The sequence below is a fragment of the Setaria viridis genome, chromosome 8 (genome assembly GCF_005286985.2).
Source record: "Setaria viridis chromosome 8, Setaria_viridis_v4.0, whole genome shotgun sequence".
In the NCBI taxonomy this organism is placed as follows: domain Eukaryota; kingdom Viridiplantae; phylum Streptophyta; class Magnoliopsida; order Poales; family Poaceae; genus Setaria; species Setaria viridis.
In genome coordinates this window covers 24,224,293-24,237,387 of record NC_048270.2, presented here as the reverse complement: position 1 = coordinate 24,237,387, position 13,095 = coordinate 24,224,293, and the positions used below count along the sequence as shown (strand labels likewise).

At 55.7% G+C, this 13,095-nt stretch overlaps 41 non-coding genes across 41 annotated transcripts; all 41 read right to left on the bottom strand.

The window, feature by feature from the left end:
• Positions 1-182: 182 nt before the first annotated feature.
• Positions 183-301, bottom strand: LOC140220554 (5S ribosomal RNA). The gene has a single exon (XR_011896506.1). It is a non-coding gene; the product is annotated as a 5S ribosomal RNA (ribosomal RNA).
• Positions 302-500: 199 nt separating this feature from the next.
• LOC140220544 (5S ribosomal RNA) lies at positions 501-619 on the bottom strand. Its single transcript, XR_011896496.1, has one exon. It is a non-coding gene; the product is annotated as a 5S ribosomal RNA (ribosomal RNA).
• Positions 620-818: 199 nt separating this feature from the next.
• Positions 819-937, bottom strand: LOC140220536 (5S ribosomal RNA). The gene has a single exon (XR_011896489.1). It is a non-coding gene; the product is annotated as a 5S ribosomal RNA (ribosomal RNA).
• A 199-nt stretch (positions 938-1,136) lies between these two features.
• Positions 1,137-1,255, bottom strand: LOC140220525 (5S ribosomal RNA). The gene has a single exon (XR_011896478.1). It is a non-coding gene; the product is annotated as a 5S ribosomal RNA (ribosomal RNA).
• Positions 1,256-1,454: 199 nt separating this feature from the next.
• Positions 1,455-1,573, bottom strand: LOC140220514 (5S ribosomal RNA). The gene has a single exon (XR_011896466.1). It is a non-coding gene; the product is annotated as a 5S ribosomal RNA (ribosomal RNA).
• Positions 1,574-1,772: 199 nt separating this feature from the next.
• Positions 1,773-1,891, bottom strand: LOC140220503 (5S ribosomal RNA). Its single transcript, XR_011896455.1, has one exon. It is a non-coding gene; the product is annotated as a 5S ribosomal RNA (ribosomal RNA).
• A 199-nt stretch (positions 1,892-2,090) lies between these two features.
• LOC140220492 (5S ribosomal RNA) lies at positions 2,091-2,209 on the bottom strand. Its single transcript, XR_011896444.1, has one exon. It is a non-coding gene; the product is annotated as a 5S ribosomal RNA (ribosomal RNA).
• A 199-nt stretch (positions 2,210-2,408) lies between these two features.
• On the bottom strand, positions 2,409-2,527 carry LOC140220482 (5S ribosomal RNA). Its single transcript, XR_011896434.1, has one exon. It is a non-coding gene; the product is annotated as a 5S ribosomal RNA (ribosomal RNA).
• Positions 2,528-2,726: 199 nt separating this feature from the next.
• Positions 2,727-2,845, bottom strand: LOC140220472 (5S ribosomal RNA). The gene has a single exon (XR_011896425.1). It is a non-coding gene; the product is annotated as a 5S ribosomal RNA (ribosomal RNA).
• A 199-nt stretch (positions 2,846-3,044) lies between these two features.
• Positions 3,045-3,163, bottom strand: LOC140220462 (5S ribosomal RNA). Its single transcript, XR_011896415.1, has one exon. It is a non-coding gene; the product is annotated as a 5S ribosomal RNA (ribosomal RNA).
• Positions 3,164-3,362: 199 nt separating this feature from the next.
• On the bottom strand, positions 3,363-3,481 carry LOC140220452 (5S ribosomal RNA). The gene has a single exon (XR_011896405.1). It is a non-coding gene; the product is annotated as a 5S ribosomal RNA (ribosomal RNA).
• Positions 3,482-3,680: 199 nt separating this feature from the next.
• On the bottom strand, positions 3,681-3,799 carry LOC140220441 (5S ribosomal RNA). Its single transcript, XR_011896394.1, has one exon. It is a non-coding gene; the product is annotated as a 5S ribosomal RNA (ribosomal RNA).
• Positions 3,800-3,998: 199 nt separating this feature from the next.
• LOC140220430 (5S ribosomal RNA) lies at positions 3,999-4,117 on the bottom strand. The gene has a single exon (XR_011896383.1). It is a non-coding gene; the product is annotated as a 5S ribosomal RNA (ribosomal RNA).
• Positions 4,118-4,316: 199 nt separating this feature from the next.
• LOC140220420 (5S ribosomal RNA) lies at positions 4,317-4,435 on the bottom strand. Its single transcript, XR_011896373.1, has one exon. It is a non-coding gene; the product is annotated as a 5S ribosomal RNA (ribosomal RNA).
• A 199-nt stretch (positions 4,436-4,634) lies between these two features.
• On the bottom strand, positions 4,635-4,753 carry LOC140220409 (5S ribosomal RNA). Its single transcript, XR_011896362.1, has one exon. It is a non-coding gene; the product is annotated as a 5S ribosomal RNA (ribosomal RNA).
• A 199-nt stretch (positions 4,754-4,952) lies between these two features.
• Positions 4,953-5,071, bottom strand: LOC140220399 (5S ribosomal RNA). Its single transcript, XR_011896352.1, has one exon. It is a non-coding gene; the product is annotated as a 5S ribosomal RNA (ribosomal RNA).
• A 199-nt stretch (positions 5,072-5,270) lies between these two features.
• LOC140220391 (5S ribosomal RNA) lies at positions 5,271-5,389 on the bottom strand. Its single transcript, XR_011896344.1, has one exon. It is a non-coding gene; the product is annotated as a 5S ribosomal RNA (ribosomal RNA).
• Positions 5,390-5,588: 199 nt separating this feature from the next.
• Positions 5,589-5,707, bottom strand: LOC140220386 (5S ribosomal RNA). The gene has a single exon (XR_011896339.1). It is a non-coding gene; the product is annotated as a 5S ribosomal RNA (ribosomal RNA).
• A 199-nt stretch (positions 5,708-5,906) lies between these two features.
• Positions 5,907-6,025, bottom strand: LOC117834841 (5S ribosomal RNA). The gene has a single exon (XR_004635811.2). It is a non-coding gene; the product is annotated as a 5S ribosomal RNA (ribosomal RNA).
• Positions 6,026-6,224: 199 nt separating this feature from the next.
• LOC117834867 (5S ribosomal RNA) lies at positions 6,225-6,343 on the bottom strand. The gene has a single exon (XR_004635834.2). It is a non-coding gene; the product is annotated as a 5S ribosomal RNA (ribosomal RNA).
• Positions 6,344-6,542: 199 nt separating this feature from the next.
• Positions 6,543-6,661, bottom strand: LOC117834836 (5S ribosomal RNA). The gene has a single exon (XR_004635807.2). It is a non-coding gene; the product is annotated as a 5S ribosomal RNA (ribosomal RNA).
• A 199-nt stretch (positions 6,662-6,860) lies between these two features.
• LOC117834865 (5S ribosomal RNA) lies at positions 6,861-6,979 on the bottom strand. The gene has a single exon (XR_004635832.2). It is a non-coding gene; the product is annotated as a 5S ribosomal RNA (ribosomal RNA).
• Positions 6,980-7,178: 199 nt separating this feature from the next.
• Positions 7,179-7,297, bottom strand: LOC117834864 (5S ribosomal RNA). Its single transcript, XR_004635831.2, has one exon. It is a non-coding gene; the product is annotated as a 5S ribosomal RNA (ribosomal RNA).
• Positions 7,298-7,497: 200 nt separating this feature from the next.
• Positions 7,498-7,616, bottom strand: LOC117834845 (5S ribosomal RNA). The gene has a single exon (XR_004635815.2). It is a non-coding gene; the product is annotated as a 5S ribosomal RNA (ribosomal RNA).
• A 199-nt stretch (positions 7,617-7,815) lies between these two features.
• LOC117834876 (5S ribosomal RNA) lies at positions 7,816-7,934 on the bottom strand. The gene has a single exon (XR_004635838.2). It is a non-coding gene; the product is annotated as a 5S ribosomal RNA (ribosomal RNA).
• A 199-nt stretch (positions 7,935-8,133) lies between these two features.
• LOC117834881 (5S ribosomal RNA) lies at positions 8,134-8,252 on the bottom strand. The gene has a single exon (XR_011896942.1). It is a non-coding gene; the product is annotated as a 5S ribosomal RNA (ribosomal RNA).
• Positions 8,253-8,451: 199 nt separating this feature from the next.
• On the bottom strand, positions 8,452-8,570 carry LOC117834947 (5S ribosomal RNA). The gene has a single exon (XR_004635898.1). It is a non-coding gene; the product is annotated as a 5S ribosomal RNA (ribosomal RNA).
• A 199-nt stretch (positions 8,571-8,769) lies between these two features.
• On the bottom strand, positions 8,770-8,888 carry LOC117834872 (5S ribosomal RNA). Its single transcript, XR_004635836.2, has one exon. It is a non-coding gene; the product is annotated as a 5S ribosomal RNA (ribosomal RNA).
• Positions 8,889-9,087: 199 nt separating this feature from the next.
• LOC117834830 (5S ribosomal RNA) lies at positions 9,088-9,206 on the bottom strand. Its single transcript, XR_004635801.2, has one exon. It is a non-coding gene; the product is annotated as a 5S ribosomal RNA (ribosomal RNA).
• A 199-nt stretch (positions 9,207-9,405) lies between these two features.
• Positions 9,406-9,524, bottom strand: LOC117834840 (5S ribosomal RNA). Its single transcript, XR_004635810.2, has one exon. It is a non-coding gene; the product is annotated as a 5S ribosomal RNA (ribosomal RNA).
• A 199-nt stretch (positions 9,525-9,723) lies between these two features.
• Positions 9,724-9,842, bottom strand: LOC117834878 (5S ribosomal RNA). The gene has a single exon (XR_004635839.2). It is a non-coding gene; the product is annotated as a 5S ribosomal RNA (ribosomal RNA).
• A 199-nt stretch (positions 9,843-10,041) lies between these two features.
• On the bottom strand, positions 10,042-10,160 carry LOC117834834 (5S ribosomal RNA). The gene has a single exon (XR_004635805.2). It is a non-coding gene; the product is annotated as a 5S ribosomal RNA (ribosomal RNA).
• Positions 10,161-10,359: 199 nt separating this feature from the next.
• On the bottom strand, positions 10,360-10,478 carry LOC117834851 (5S ribosomal RNA). Its single transcript, XR_004635820.2, has one exon. It is a non-coding gene; the product is annotated as a 5S ribosomal RNA (ribosomal RNA).
• Positions 10,479-10,677: 199 nt separating this feature from the next.
• On the bottom strand, positions 10,678-10,796 carry LOC117834946 (5S ribosomal RNA). Its single transcript, XR_004635897.1, has one exon. It is a non-coding gene; the product is annotated as a 5S ribosomal RNA (ribosomal RNA).
• A 199-nt stretch (positions 10,797-10,995) lies between these two features.
• LOC117834945 (5S ribosomal RNA) lies at positions 10,996-11,114 on the bottom strand. The gene has a single exon (XR_004635896.1). It is a non-coding gene; the product is annotated as a 5S ribosomal RNA (ribosomal RNA).
• A 199-nt stretch (positions 11,115-11,313) lies between these two features.
• Positions 11,314-11,432, bottom strand: LOC117834944 (5S ribosomal RNA). The gene has a single exon (XR_004635895.1). It is a non-coding gene; the product is annotated as a 5S ribosomal RNA (ribosomal RNA).
• Positions 11,433-11,631: 199 nt separating this feature from the next.
• Positions 11,632-11,750, bottom strand: LOC117834942 (5S ribosomal RNA). The gene has a single exon (XR_004635893.1). It is a non-coding gene; the product is annotated as a 5S ribosomal RNA (ribosomal RNA).
• A 199-nt stretch (positions 11,751-11,949) lies between these two features.
• On the bottom strand, positions 11,950-12,068 carry LOC117834941 (5S ribosomal RNA). Its single transcript, XR_004635892.1, has one exon. It is a non-coding gene; the product is annotated as a 5S ribosomal RNA (ribosomal RNA).
• Positions 12,069-12,267: 199 nt separating this feature from the next.
• On the bottom strand, positions 12,268-12,386 carry LOC117834940 (5S ribosomal RNA). Its single transcript, XR_004635891.1, has one exon. It is a non-coding gene; the product is annotated as a 5S ribosomal RNA (ribosomal RNA).
• A 199-nt stretch (positions 12,387-12,585) lies between these two features.
• Positions 12,586-12,704, bottom strand: LOC117834939 (5S ribosomal RNA). Its single transcript, XR_004635890.1, has one exon. It is a non-coding gene; the product is annotated as a 5S ribosomal RNA (ribosomal RNA).
• Positions 12,705-12,903: 199 nt separating this feature from the next.
• LOC117834937 (5S ribosomal RNA) lies at positions 12,904-13,022 on the bottom strand. The gene has a single exon (XR_004635889.1). It is a non-coding gene; the product is annotated as a 5S ribosomal RNA (ribosomal RNA).
• Positions 13,023-13,095: the final 73 nt, after the last annotated feature.

The following is a 13,095-nucleotide window of genomic DNA, read 5'->3' as shown; positions in this document are numbered from 1 at the left end:
CCTTGCTCTTATGCCCGCACCTCGACGCGCCGCCCGAGCCGCGTGGGCCCCGCATCCAAGGTCCTCCGTGCGGGTCGCCTCACCGTTTTATCCGTCCGACCACGAGCGCACGAGGAAAAGCCCGAAAATGTCCGAGGAATGCGGCGAAATGGAAGGACAGAACAATAATAATAAAAAAAAAAGGAATGCAACACGAGGACTTCCCAGGAGGTCACCCATCCTAGTACTACTCTCGCCCAAGCACGCTTAACTTCGGAGTTCTGATGGGATCCGGTGCTTTAGTGCTGGTATGATCGCATCCGACATACTAGCCACTCTCCTTGCTCTTATGCCCGCACCTCGACGCGCCGCCCGAGCCGCGTGGGCCCCGCATCCAAGGTCCTCCGTGCGGGTCGCCTCACCGTTTTATCCGTCCGACCACGAGCGCACGAGGAAAAGCCCGAAAATGTCCGAGGAATGCGGCGAAATGGAAGGACAGAACAATAATAATAAAAAAAAAAGGAATGCAACACGAGGACTTCCCAGGAGGTCACCCATCCTAGTACTACTCTCGCCCAAGCACGCTTAACTTCGGAGTTCTGATGGGATCCGGTGCTTTAGTGCTGGTATGATCGCATCCGACATACTAGCCACTCTCCTTGCTCTTATGCCCGCACCTCGACGCGCCGCCCGAGCCGCGTGGGCCCCGCATCCAAGGTCCTCCGTGCGGGTCGCCTCACCGTTTTATCCGTCCGACCACGAGCGCACGAGGAAAAGCCCGAAAATGTCCGAGGAATGCGGCGAAATGGAAGGACAGAACAATAATAATAAAAAAAAAAGGAATGCAACACGAGGACTTCCCAGGAGGTCACCCATCCTAGTACTACTCTCGCCCAAGCACGCTTAACTTCGGAGTTCTGATGGGATCCGGTGCTTTAGTGCTGGTATGATCGCATCCGACATACTAGCCACTCTCCTTGCTCTTATGCCCGCACCTCGACGCGCCGCCCGAGCCGCGTGGGCCCCGCATCCAAGGTCCTCCGTGCGGGTCGCCTCACCGTTTTATCCGTCCGACCACGAGCGCACGAGGAAAAGCCCGAAAATGTCCGAGGAATGCGGCGAAATGGAAGGACAGAACAATAATAATAAAAAAAAAAGGAATGCAACACGAGGACTTCCCAGGAGGTCACCCATCCTAGTACTACTCTCGCCCAAGCACGCTTAACTTCGGAGTTCTGATGGGATCCGGTGCTTTAGTGCTGGTATGATCGCATCCGACATACTAGCCACTCTCCTTGCTCTTATGCCCGCACCTCGACGCGCCGCCCGAGCCGCGTGGGCCCCGCATCCAAGGTCCTCCGTGCGGGTCGCCTCACCGTTTTATCCGTCCGACCACGAGCGCACGAGGAAAAGCCCGAAAATGTCCGAGGAATGCGGCGAAATGGAAGGACAGAACAATAATAATAAAAAAAAAAGGAATGCAACACGAGGACTTCCCAGGAGGTCACCCATCCTAGTACTACTCTCGCCCAAGCACGCTTAACTTCGGAGTTCTGATGGGATCCGGTGCTTTAGTGCTGGTATGATCGCATCCGACATACTAGCCACTCTCCTTGCTCTTATGCCCGCACCTCGACGCGCCGCCCGAGCCGCGTGGGCCCCGCATCCAAGGTCCTCCGTGCGGGTCGCCTCACCGTTTTATCCGTCCGACCACGAGCGCACGAGGAAAAGCCCGAAAATGTCCGAGGAATGCGGCGAAATGGAAGGACAGAACAATAATAATAAAAAAAAAAGGAATGCAACACGAGGACTTCCCAGGAGGTCACCCATCCTAGTACTACTCTCGCCCAAGCACGCTTAACTTCGGAGTTCTGATGGGATCCGGTGCTTTAGTGCTGGTATGATCGCATCCGACATACTAGCCACTCTCCTTGCTCTTATGCCCGCACCTCGACGCGCCGCCCGAGCCGCGTGGGCCCCGCATCCAAGGTCCTCCGTGCGGGTCGCCTCACCGTTTTATCCGTCCGACCACGAGCGCACGAGGAAAAGCCCGAAAATGTCCGAGGAATGCGGCGAAATGGAAGGACAGAACAATAATAATAAAAAAAAAAGGAATGCAACACGAGGACTTCCCAGGAGGTCACCCATCCTAGTACTACTCTCGCCCAAGCACGCTTAACTTCGGAGTTCTGATGGGATCCGGTGCTTTAGTGCTGGTATGATCGCATCCGACATACTAGCCACTCTCCTTGCTCTTATGCCCGCACCTCGACGCGCCGCCCGAGCCGCGTGGGCCCCGCATCCAAGGTCCTCCGTGCGGGTCGCCTCACCGTTTTATCCGTCCGACCACGAGCGCACGAGGAAAAGCCCGAAAATGTCCGAGGAATGCGGCGAAATGGAAGGACAGAACAATAATAATAAAAAAAAAAGGAATGCAACACGAGGACTTCCCAGGAGGTCACCCATCCTAGTACTACTCTCGCCCAAGCACGCTTAACTTCGGAGTTCTGATGGGATCCGGTGCTTTAGTGCTGGTATGATCGCATCCGACATACTAGCCACTCTCCTTGCTCTTATGCCCGCACCTCGACGCGCCGCCCGAGCCGCGTGGGCCCCGCATCCAAGGTCCTCCGTGCGGGTCGCCTCACCGTTTTATCCGTCCGACCACGAGCGCACGAGGAAAAGCCCGAAAATGTCCGAGGAATGCGGCGAAATGGAAGGACAGAACAATAATAATAAAAAAAAAAGGAATGCAACACGAGGACTTCCCAGGAGGTCACCCATCCTAGTACTACTCTCGCCCAAGCACGCTTAACTTCGGAGTTCTGATGGGATCCGGTGCTTTAGTGCTGGTATGATCGCATCCGACATACTAGCCACTCTCCTTGCTCTTATGCCCGCACCTCGACGCGCCGCCCGAGCCGCGTGGGCCCCGCATCCAAGGTCCTCCGTGCGGGTCGCCTCACCGTTTTATCCGTCCGACCACGAGCGCACGAGGAAAAGCCCGAAAATGTCCGAGGAATGCGGCGAAATGGAAGGACAGAACAATAATAATAAAAAAAAAAGGAATGCAACACGAGGACTTCCCAGGAGGTCACCCATCCTAGTACTACTCTCGCCCAAGCACGCTTAACTTCGGAGTTCTGATGGGATCCGGTGCTTTAGTGCTGGTATGATCGCATCCGACATACTAGCCACTCTCCTTGCTCTTATGCCCGCACCTCGACGCGCCGCCCGAGCCGCGTGGGCCCCGCATCCAAGGTCCTCCGTGCGGGTCGCCTCACCGTTTTATCCGTCCGACCACGAGCGCACGAGGAAAAGCCCGAAAATGTCCGAGGAATGCGGCGAAATGGAAGGACAGAACAATAATAATAAAAAAAAAAGGAATGCAACACGAGGACTTCCCAGGAGGTCACCCATCCTAGTACTACTCTCGCCCAAGCACGCTTAACTTCGGAGTTCTGATGGGATCCGGTGCTTTAGTGCTGGTATGATCGCATCCGACATACTAGCCACTCTCCTTGCTCTTATGCCCGCACCTCGACGCGCCGCCCGAGCCGCGTGGGCCCCGCATCCAAGGTCCTCCGTGCGGGTCGCCTCACCGTTTTATCCGTCCGACCACGAGCGCACGAGGAAAAGCCCGAAAATGTCCGAGGAATGCGGCGAAATGGAAGGACAGAACAATAATAATAAAAAAAAAAGGAATGCAACACGAGGACTTCCCAGGAGGTCACCCATCCTAGTACTACTCTCGCCCAAGCACGCTTAACTTCGGAGTTCTGATGGGATCCGGTGCTTTAGTGCTGGTATGATCGCATCCGACATACTAGCCACTCTCCTTGCTCTTATGCCCGCACCTCGACGCGCCGCCCGAGCCGCGTGGGCCCCGCATCCAAGGTCCTCCGTGCGGGTCGCCTCACCGTTTTATCCGTCCGACCACGAGCGCACGAGGAAAAGCCCGAAAATGTCCGAGGAATGCGGCGAAATGGAAGGACAGAACAATAATAATAAAAAAAAAAGGAATGCAACACGAGGACTTCCCAGGAGGTCACCCATCCTAGTACTACTCTCGCCCAAGCACGCTTAACTTCGGAGTTCTGATGGGATCCGGTGCTTTAGTGCTGGTATGATCGCATCCGACATACTAGCCACTCTCCTTGCTCTTATGCCCGCACCTCGACGCGCCGCCCGAGCCGCGTGGGCCCCGCATCCAAGGTCCTCCGTGCGGGTCGCCTCACCGTTTTATCCGTCCGACCACGAGCGCACGAGGAAAAGCCCGAAAATGTCCGAGGAATGCGGCGAAATGGAAGGACAGAACAATAATAATAAAAAAAAAAGGAATGCAACACGAGGACTTCCCAGGAGGTCACCCATCCTAGTACTACTCTCGCCCAAGCACGCTTAACTTCGGAGTTCTGATGGGATCCGGTGCTTTAGTGCTGGTATGATCGCATCCGACATACTAGCCACTCTCCTTGCTCTTATGCCCGCACCTCGACGCGCCGCCCGAGCCGCGTGGGCCCCGCATCCAAGGTCCTCCGTGCGGGTCGCCTCACCGTTTTATCCGTCCGACCACGAGCGCACGAGGAAAAGCCCGAAAATGTCCGAGGAATGCGGCGAAATGGAAGGACAGAACAATAATAATAAAAAAAAAAGGAATGCAACACGAGGACTTCCCAGGAGGTCACCCATCCTAGTACTACTCTCGCCCAAGCACGCTTAACTTCGGAGTTCTGATGGGATCCGGTGCTTTAGTGCTGGTATGATCGCATCCGACATACTAGCCACTCTCCTTGCTCTTATGCCCGCACCTCGACGCGCCGCCCGAGCCGCGTGGGCCCCGCATCCAAGGTCCTCCGTGCGGGTCGCCTCACCGTTTTATCCGTCCGACCACGAGCGCACGAGGAAAAGCCCGAAAATGTCCGAGGAATGCGGCGAAATGGAAGGACAGAACAATAATAATAAAAAAAAAAGGAATGCAACACGAGGACTTCCCAGGAGGTCACCCATCCTAGTACTACTCTCGCCCAAGCACGCTTAACTTCGGAGTTCTGATGGGATCCGGTGCTTTAGTGCTGGTATGATCGCATCCGACATACTAGCCACTCTCCTTGCTCTTATGCCCGCACCTCGACGCGCCGCCCGAGCCGCGTGGGCCCCGCATCCAAGGTCCTCCGTGCGGGTCGCCTCACCGTTTTATCCGTCCGACCACGAGCGCACGAGGAAAAGCCCGAAAATGTCCGAGGAATGCGGCGAAATGGAAGGACAGAACAATAATAATAAAAAAAAAAGGAATGCAACACGAGGACTTCCCAGGAGGTCACCCATCCTAGTACTACTCTCGCCCAAGCACGCTTAACTTCGGAGTTCTGATGGGATCCGGTGCTTTAGTGCTGGTATGATCGCATCCGACATACTAGCCACTCTCCTTGCTCTTATGCCCGCACCTCGACGCGCCGCCCGAGCCGCGTGGGCCCCGCATCCAAGGTCCTCCGTGCGGGTCGCCTCACCGTTTTATCCGTCCGACCACGAGCGCACGAGGAAAAGCCCGAAAATGTCCGAGGAATGCGGCGAAATGGAAGGACAGAACAATAATAATAAAAAAAAAAGGAATGCAACACGAGGACTTCCCAGGAGGTCACCCATCCTAGTACTACTCTCGCCCAAGCACGCTTAACTTCGGAGTTCTGATGGGATCCGGTGCTTTAGTGCTGGTATGATCGCATCCGACATACTAGCCACTCTCCTTGCTCTTATGCCCGCACCTCGACGCGCCGCCCGAGCCGCGTGGGCCCCGCATCCAAGGTCCTCCGTGCGGGTCGCCTCACCGTTTTATCCGTCCGACCACGAGCGCACGAGGAAAAGCCCGAAAATGTCCGAGGAATGCGGCGAAATGGAAGGACAGAACAATAATAATAAAAAAAAAAGGAATGCAACACGAGGACTTCCCAGGAGGTCACCCATCCTAGTACTACTCTCGCCCAAGCACGCTTAACTTCGGAGTTCTGATGGGATCCGGTGCTTTAGTGCTGGTATGATCGCATCCGACATACTAGCCACTCTCCTTGCTCTTATGCCCGCACCTCGACGCGCCGCCCGAGCCGCGTGGGCCCCGCATCCAAGGTCCTCCGTGCGGGTCGCCTCACCGTTTTATCCGTCCGACCACGAGCGCACGAGGAAAAGCCCGAAAATGTCCGAGGAATGCGGCGAAATGGAAGGACAGAACAATAATAATAAAAAAAAAAGGAATGCAACACGAGGACTTCCCAGGAGGTCACCCATCCTAGTACTACTCTCGCCCAAGCACGCTTAACTTCGGAGTTCTGATGGGATCCGGTGCTTTAGTGCTGGTATGATCGCATCCGACATACTAGCCACTCTCCTTGCTCTTATGCCCGCACCTCGACGCGCCGCCCGAGCCGCGTGGGCCCCGCATCCAAGGTCCTCCGTGCGGGTCGCCTCACCGTTTTATCCGTCCGACCACGAGCGCACGAGGAAAAGCCCGAAAATGTCCGAGGAATGCGGCGAAATGGAAGGACAGAACAATAATAATAAAAAAAAAAGGAATGCAACACGAGGACTTCCCAGGAGGTCACCCATCCTAGTACTACTCTCGCCCAAGCACGCTTAACTTCGGAGTTCTGATGGGATCCGGTGCTTTAGTGCTGGTATGATCGCATCCGACATACTAGCCACTCTCCTTGCTCTTATGCCCGCACCTCGACGCGCCGCCCGAGCCGCGTGGGCCCCGCATCCAAGGTCCTCCGTGCGGGTCGCCTCACCGTTTTATCCGTCCGACCACGAGCGCACGAGGAAAAGCCCGAAAATGTCCGAGGAATGCGGCGAAATGGAAGGACAGAACAATAATAATAAAAAAAAAAGGAATGCAACACGAGGACTTCCCAGGAGGTCACCCATCCTAGTACTACTCTCGCCCAAGCACGCTTAACTTCGGAGTTCTGATGGGATCCGGTGCTTTAGTGCTGGTATGATCGCATCCGACATACTAGCCACTCTCCTTGCTCTTATGCCCGCACCTCGACGCGCCGCCCGAGCCGCGTGGGCCCCGCATCCAAGGTCCTCCGTGCGGGTCGCCTCACCGTTTTATCCGTCCGACCACGAGCGCACGAGGAAAAGCCCGAAAATGTCCGAGGAATGCGGCGAAATGGAAGGACAGAACAATAATAATAAAAAAAAAAGGAATGCAACACGAGGACTTCCCAGGAGGTCACCCATCCTAGTACTACTCTCGCCCAAGCACGCTTAACTTCGGAGTTCTGATGGGATCCGGTGCTTTAGTGCTGGTATGATCGCATCCGACATACTAGCCACTCTCCTTGCTCTTATGCCCGCACCTCGACGCGCCGCCCGAGCCGCGTGGGCCCCGCATCCAAGGTCCTCCGTGCGGGTCGCCTCACCGTTTATATCCGTCCGACCACGAGCGCACGAGGAAAAGCCCGAAAATGTCCGAGGAATGCGGCGAAATGGAAGGACAGAACAATAATAATAAAAAAAAAAGGAATGCAACACGAGGACTTCCCAGGAGGTCACCCATCCTAGTACTACTCTCGCCCAAGCACGCTTAACTTCGGAGTTCTGATGGGATCCGGTGCTTTAGTGCTGGTATGATCGCATCCGACATACTAGCCACTCTCCTTGCTCTTATGCCCGCACCTCGACGCGCCGCCCGAGCCGCGTGGGCCCCGCATCCAAGGTCCTCCGTGCGGGTCGCCTCACCGTTTTATCCGTCCGACCACGAGCGCACGAGGAAAAGCCCGAAAATGTCCGAGGAATGCGGCGAAATGGAAGGACAGAACAATAATAATAAAAAAAAAAGGAATGCAACACGAGGACTTCCCAGGAGGTCACCCATCCTAGTACTACTCTCGCCCAAGCACGCTTAACTTCGGAGTTCTGATGGGATCCGGTGCTTTAGTGCTGGTATGATCGCATCCGACATACTAGCCACTCTCCTTGCTCTTATGCCCGCACCTCGACGCGCCGCCCGAGCCGCGTGGGCCCCGCATCCAAGGTCCTCCGTGCGGGTCGCCTCACCGTTTTATCCGTCCGACCACGAGCGCACGAGGAAAAGCCCGAAAATGTCCGAGGAATGCGGCGAAATGGAAGGACAGAACAATAATAATAAAAAAAAAAGGAATGCAACACGAGGACTTCCCAGGAGGTCACCCATCCTAGTACTACTCTCGCCCAAGCACGCTTAACTTCGGAGTTCTGATGGGATCCGGTGCTTTAGTGCTGGTATGATCGCATCCGACATACTAGCCACTCTCCTTGCTCTTATGCCCGCACCTCGACGCGCCGCCCGAGCCGCGTGGGCCCCGCATCCAAGGTCCTCCGTGCGGGTCGCCTCACCGTTTTATCCGTCCGACCACGAGCGCACGAGGAAAAGCCCGAAAATGTCCGAGGAATGCGGCGAAATGGAAGGACAGAACAATAATAATAAAAAAAAAAGGAATGCAACACGAGGACTTCCCAGGAGGTCACCCATCCTAGTACTACTCTCGCCCAAGCACGCTTAACTTCGGAGTTCTGATGGGATCCGGTGCTTTAGTGCTGGTATGATCGCATCCGACATACTAGCCACTCTCCTTGCTCTTATGCCCGCACCTCGACGCGCCGCCCGAGCCGCGTGGGCCCCGCATCCAAGGTCCTCCGTGCGGGTCGCCTCACCGTTTTATCCGTCCGACCACGAGCGCACGAGGAAAAGCCCGAAAATGTCCGAGGAATGCGGCGAAATGGAAGGACAGAACAATAATAATAAAAAAAAAAGGAATGCAACACGAGGACTTCCCAGGAGGTCACCCATCCTAGTACTACTCTCGCCCAAGCACGCTTAACTTCGGAGTTCTGATGGGATCCGGTGCTTTAGTGCTGGTATGATCGCATCCGACATACTAGCCACTCTCCTTGCTCTTATGCCCGCACCTCGACGCGCCGCCCGAGCCGCGTGGGCCCCGCATCCAAGGTCCTCCGTGCGGGTCGCCTCACCGTTTTATCCGTCCGACCACGAGCGCACGAGGAAAAGCCCGAAAATGTCCGAGGAATGCGGCGAAATGGAAGGACAGAACAATAATAATAAAAAAAAAAGGAATGCAACACGAGGACTTCCCAGGAGGTCACCCATCCTAGTACTACTCTCGCCCAAGCACGCTTAACTTCGGAGTTCTGATGGGATCCGGTGCTTTAGTGCTGGTATGATCGCATCCGACATACTAGCCACTCTCCTTGCTCTTATGCCCGCACCTCGACGCGCCGCCCGAGCCGCGTGGGCCCCGCATCCAAGGTCCTCCGTGCGGGTCGCCTCACCGTTTTATCCGTCCGACCACGAGCGCACGAGGAAAAGCCCGAAAATGTCCGAGGAATGCGGCGAAATGGAAGGACAGAACAATAATAATAAAAAAAAAAGGAATGCAACACGAGGACTTCCCAGGAGGTCACCCATCCTAGTACTACTCTCGCCCAAGCACGCTTAACTTCGGAGTTCTGATGGGATCCGGTGCTTTAGTGCTGGTATGATCGCATCCGACATACTAGCCACTCTCCTTGCTCTTATGCCCGCACCTCGACGCGCCGCCCGAGCCGCGTGGGCCCCGCATCCAAGGTCCTCCGTGCGGGTCGCCTCACCGTTTTATCCGTCCGACCACGAGCGCACGAGGAAAAGCCCGAAAATGTCCGAGGAATGCGGCGAAATGGAAGGACAGAACAATAATAATAAAAAAAAAAGGAATGCAACACGAGGACTTCCCAGGAGGTCACCCATCCTAGTACTACTCTCGCCCAAGCACGCTTAACTTCGGAGTTCTGATGGGATCCGGTGCTTTAGTGCTGGTATGATCGCATCCGACATACTAGCCACTCTCCTTGCTCTTATGCCCGCACCTCGACGCGCCGCCCGAGCCGCGTGGGCCCCGCATCCAAGGTCCTCCGTGCGGGTCGCCTCACCGTTTTATCCGTCCGACCACGAGCGCACGAGGAAAAGCCCGAAAATGTCCGAGGAATGCGGCGAAATGGAAGGACAGAACAATAATAATAAAAAAAAAAGGAATGCAACACGAGGACTTCCCAGGAGGTCACCCATCCTAGTACTACTCTCGCCCAAGCACGCTTAACTTCGGAGTTCTGATGGGATCCGGTGCTTTAGTGCTGGTATGATCGCATCCGACATACTAGCCACTCTCCTTGCTCTTATGCCCGCACCTCGACGCGCCGCCCGAGCCGCGTGGGCCCCGCATCCAAGGTCCTCCGTGCGGGTCGCCTCACCGTTTTATCCGTCCGACCACGAGCGCACGAGGAAAAGCCCGAAAATGTCCGAGGAATGCGGCGAAATGGAAGGACAGAACAATAATAATAAAAAAAAAAGGAATGCAACACGAGGACTTCCCAGGAGGTCACCCATCCTAGTACTACTCTCGCCCAAGCACGCTTAACTTCGGAGTTCTGATGGGATCCGGTGCTTTAGTGCTGGTATGATCGCATCCGACATACTAGCCACTCTCCTTGCTCTTATGCCCGCACCTCGACGCGCCGCCCGAGCCGCGTGGGCCCCGCATCCAAGGTCCTCCGTGCGGGTCGCCTCACCGTTTTATCCGTCCGACCACGAGCGCACGAGGAAAAGCCCGAAAATGTCCGAGGAATGCGGCGAAATGGAAGGACAGAACAATAATAATAAAAAAAAAAGGAATGCAACACGAGGACTTCCCAGGAGGTCACCCATCCTAGTACTACTCTCGCCCAAGCACGCTTAACTTCGGAGTTCTGATGGGATCCGGTGCTTTAGTGCTGGTATGATCGCATCCGACATACTAGCCACTCTCCTTGCTCTTATGCCCGCACCTCGACGCGCCGCCCGAGCCGCGTGGGCCCCGCATCCAAGGTCCTCCGTGCGGGTCGCCTCACCGTTTTATCCGTCCGACCACGAGCGCACGAGGAAAAGCCCGAAAATGTCCGAGGAATGCGGCGAAATGGAAGGACAGAACAATAATAATAAAAAAAAAAGGAATGCAACACGAGGACTTCCCAGGAGGTCACCCATCCTAGTACTACTCTCGCCCAAGCACGCTTAACTTCGGAGTTCTGATGGGATCCGGTGCTTTAGTGCTGGTATGATCGCATCCGACATACTAGCCACTCTCCTTGCTCTTATGCCCGCACCTCGACGCGCCGCCCGAGCCGCGTGGGCCCCGCATCCAAGGTCCTCCGTGCGGGTCGCCTCACCGTTTTATCCGTCCGACCACGAGCGCACGAGGAAAAGCCCGAAAATGTCCGAGGAATGCGGCGAAATGGAAGGACAGAACAATAATAATAAAAAAAAAAGGAATGCAACACGAGGACTTCCCAGGAGGTCACCCATCCTAGTACTACTCTCGCCCAAGCACGCTTAACTTCGGAGTTCTGATGGGATCCGGTGCTTTAGTGCTGGTATGATCGCATCCGACATACTAGCCACTCTCCTTGCTCTTATGCCCGCACCTCGACGCGCCGCCCGAGCCGCGTGGGCCCCGCATCCAAGGTCCTCCGTGCGGGTCGCCTCACCGTTTTATCCGTCCGACCACGAGCGCACGAGGAAAAGCCCGAAAATGTCCGAGGAATGCGGCGAAATGGAAGGACAGAACAATAATAATAAAAAAAAAAGGAATGCAACACGAGGACTTCCCAGGAGGTCACCCATCCTAGTACTACTCTCGCCCAAGCACGCTTAACTTCGGAGTTCTGATGGGATCCGGTGCTTTAGTGCTGGTATGATCGCATCCGACATACTAGCCACTCTCCTTGCTCTTATGCCCGCACCTCGACGCGCCGCCCGAGCCGCGTGGGCCCCGCATCCAAGGTCCTCCGTGCGGGTCGCCTCACCGTTTTATCCGTCCGACCACGAGCGCACGAGGAAAAGCCCGAAAATGTCCGAGGAATGCGGCGAAATGGAAGGACAGAACAATAATAATAAAAAAAAAAGGAATGCAACACGAGGACTTCCCAGGAGGTCACCCATCCTAGTACTACTCTCGCCCAAGCACGCTTAACTTCGGAGTTCTGATGGGATCCGGTGCTTTAGTGCTGGTATGATCGCATCCGACATACTAGCCACTCTCCTTGCTCTTATGCCCGCACCTCGACGCGCCGCCCGAGCCGCGTGGGCCCCGCATCCAAGGTCCTCCGTGCGGGTCGCCTCACCGTTTTATCCGTCCGACCACGAGCGCACGAGGAAAAGCCCGAAAATGTCCGAGGAATGCGGCGAAATGGAAGGACAGAACAATAATAATAAAAAAAAAAGGAATGCAACACGAGGACTTCCCAGGAGGTCACCCATCCTAGTACTACTCTCGCCCAAGCACGCTTAACTTCGGAGTTCTGATGGGATCCGGTGCTTTAGTGCTGGTATGATCGCATCCGACATACTAGCCACTCTCCTTGCTCTTATGCCCGCACCTCGACGCGCCGCCCGAGCCGCGTGGGCCCCGCATCCAAGGTCCTCCGTGCGGGTCGCCTCACCGTTTTATCCGTCCGACCACGAGCGCACGAGGAAAAGCCCGAAAATGTCCGAGGAATGCGGCGAAATGGAAGGACAGAACAATAATAATAAAAAAAAAAGGAATGCAACACGAGGACTTCCCAGGAGGTCACCCATCCTAGTACTACTCTCGCCCAAGCACGCTTAACTTCGGAGTTCTGATGGGATCCGGTGCTTTAGTGCTGGTATGATCGCATCCGACATACTAGCCACTCTCCTTGCTCTTATGCCCGCACCTCGACGCGCCGCCCGAGCCGCGTGGGCCCCGCATCCAAGGTCCTCCGTGCGGGTCGCCTCACCGTTTTATCCGTCCGACCACGAGCGCACGAGGAAAAGCCCGAAAATGTCCGAGGAATGCGGCGAAATGGAAGGACAGAACAATAATAATAAAAAAAAAAGGAATGCAACACGAGGACTTCCCAGGAGGTCACCCATCCTAGTACTACTCTCGCCCAAGCACGCTTAACTTCGGAGTTCTGATGGGATCCGGTGCTTTAGTGCTGGTATGATCGCATCCGACATACTAGCCACTCTCCTTGCTCTTATGCCCGCACCTCGACGCGCCGCCCGAGCCGCGTGGGCCCCGCATC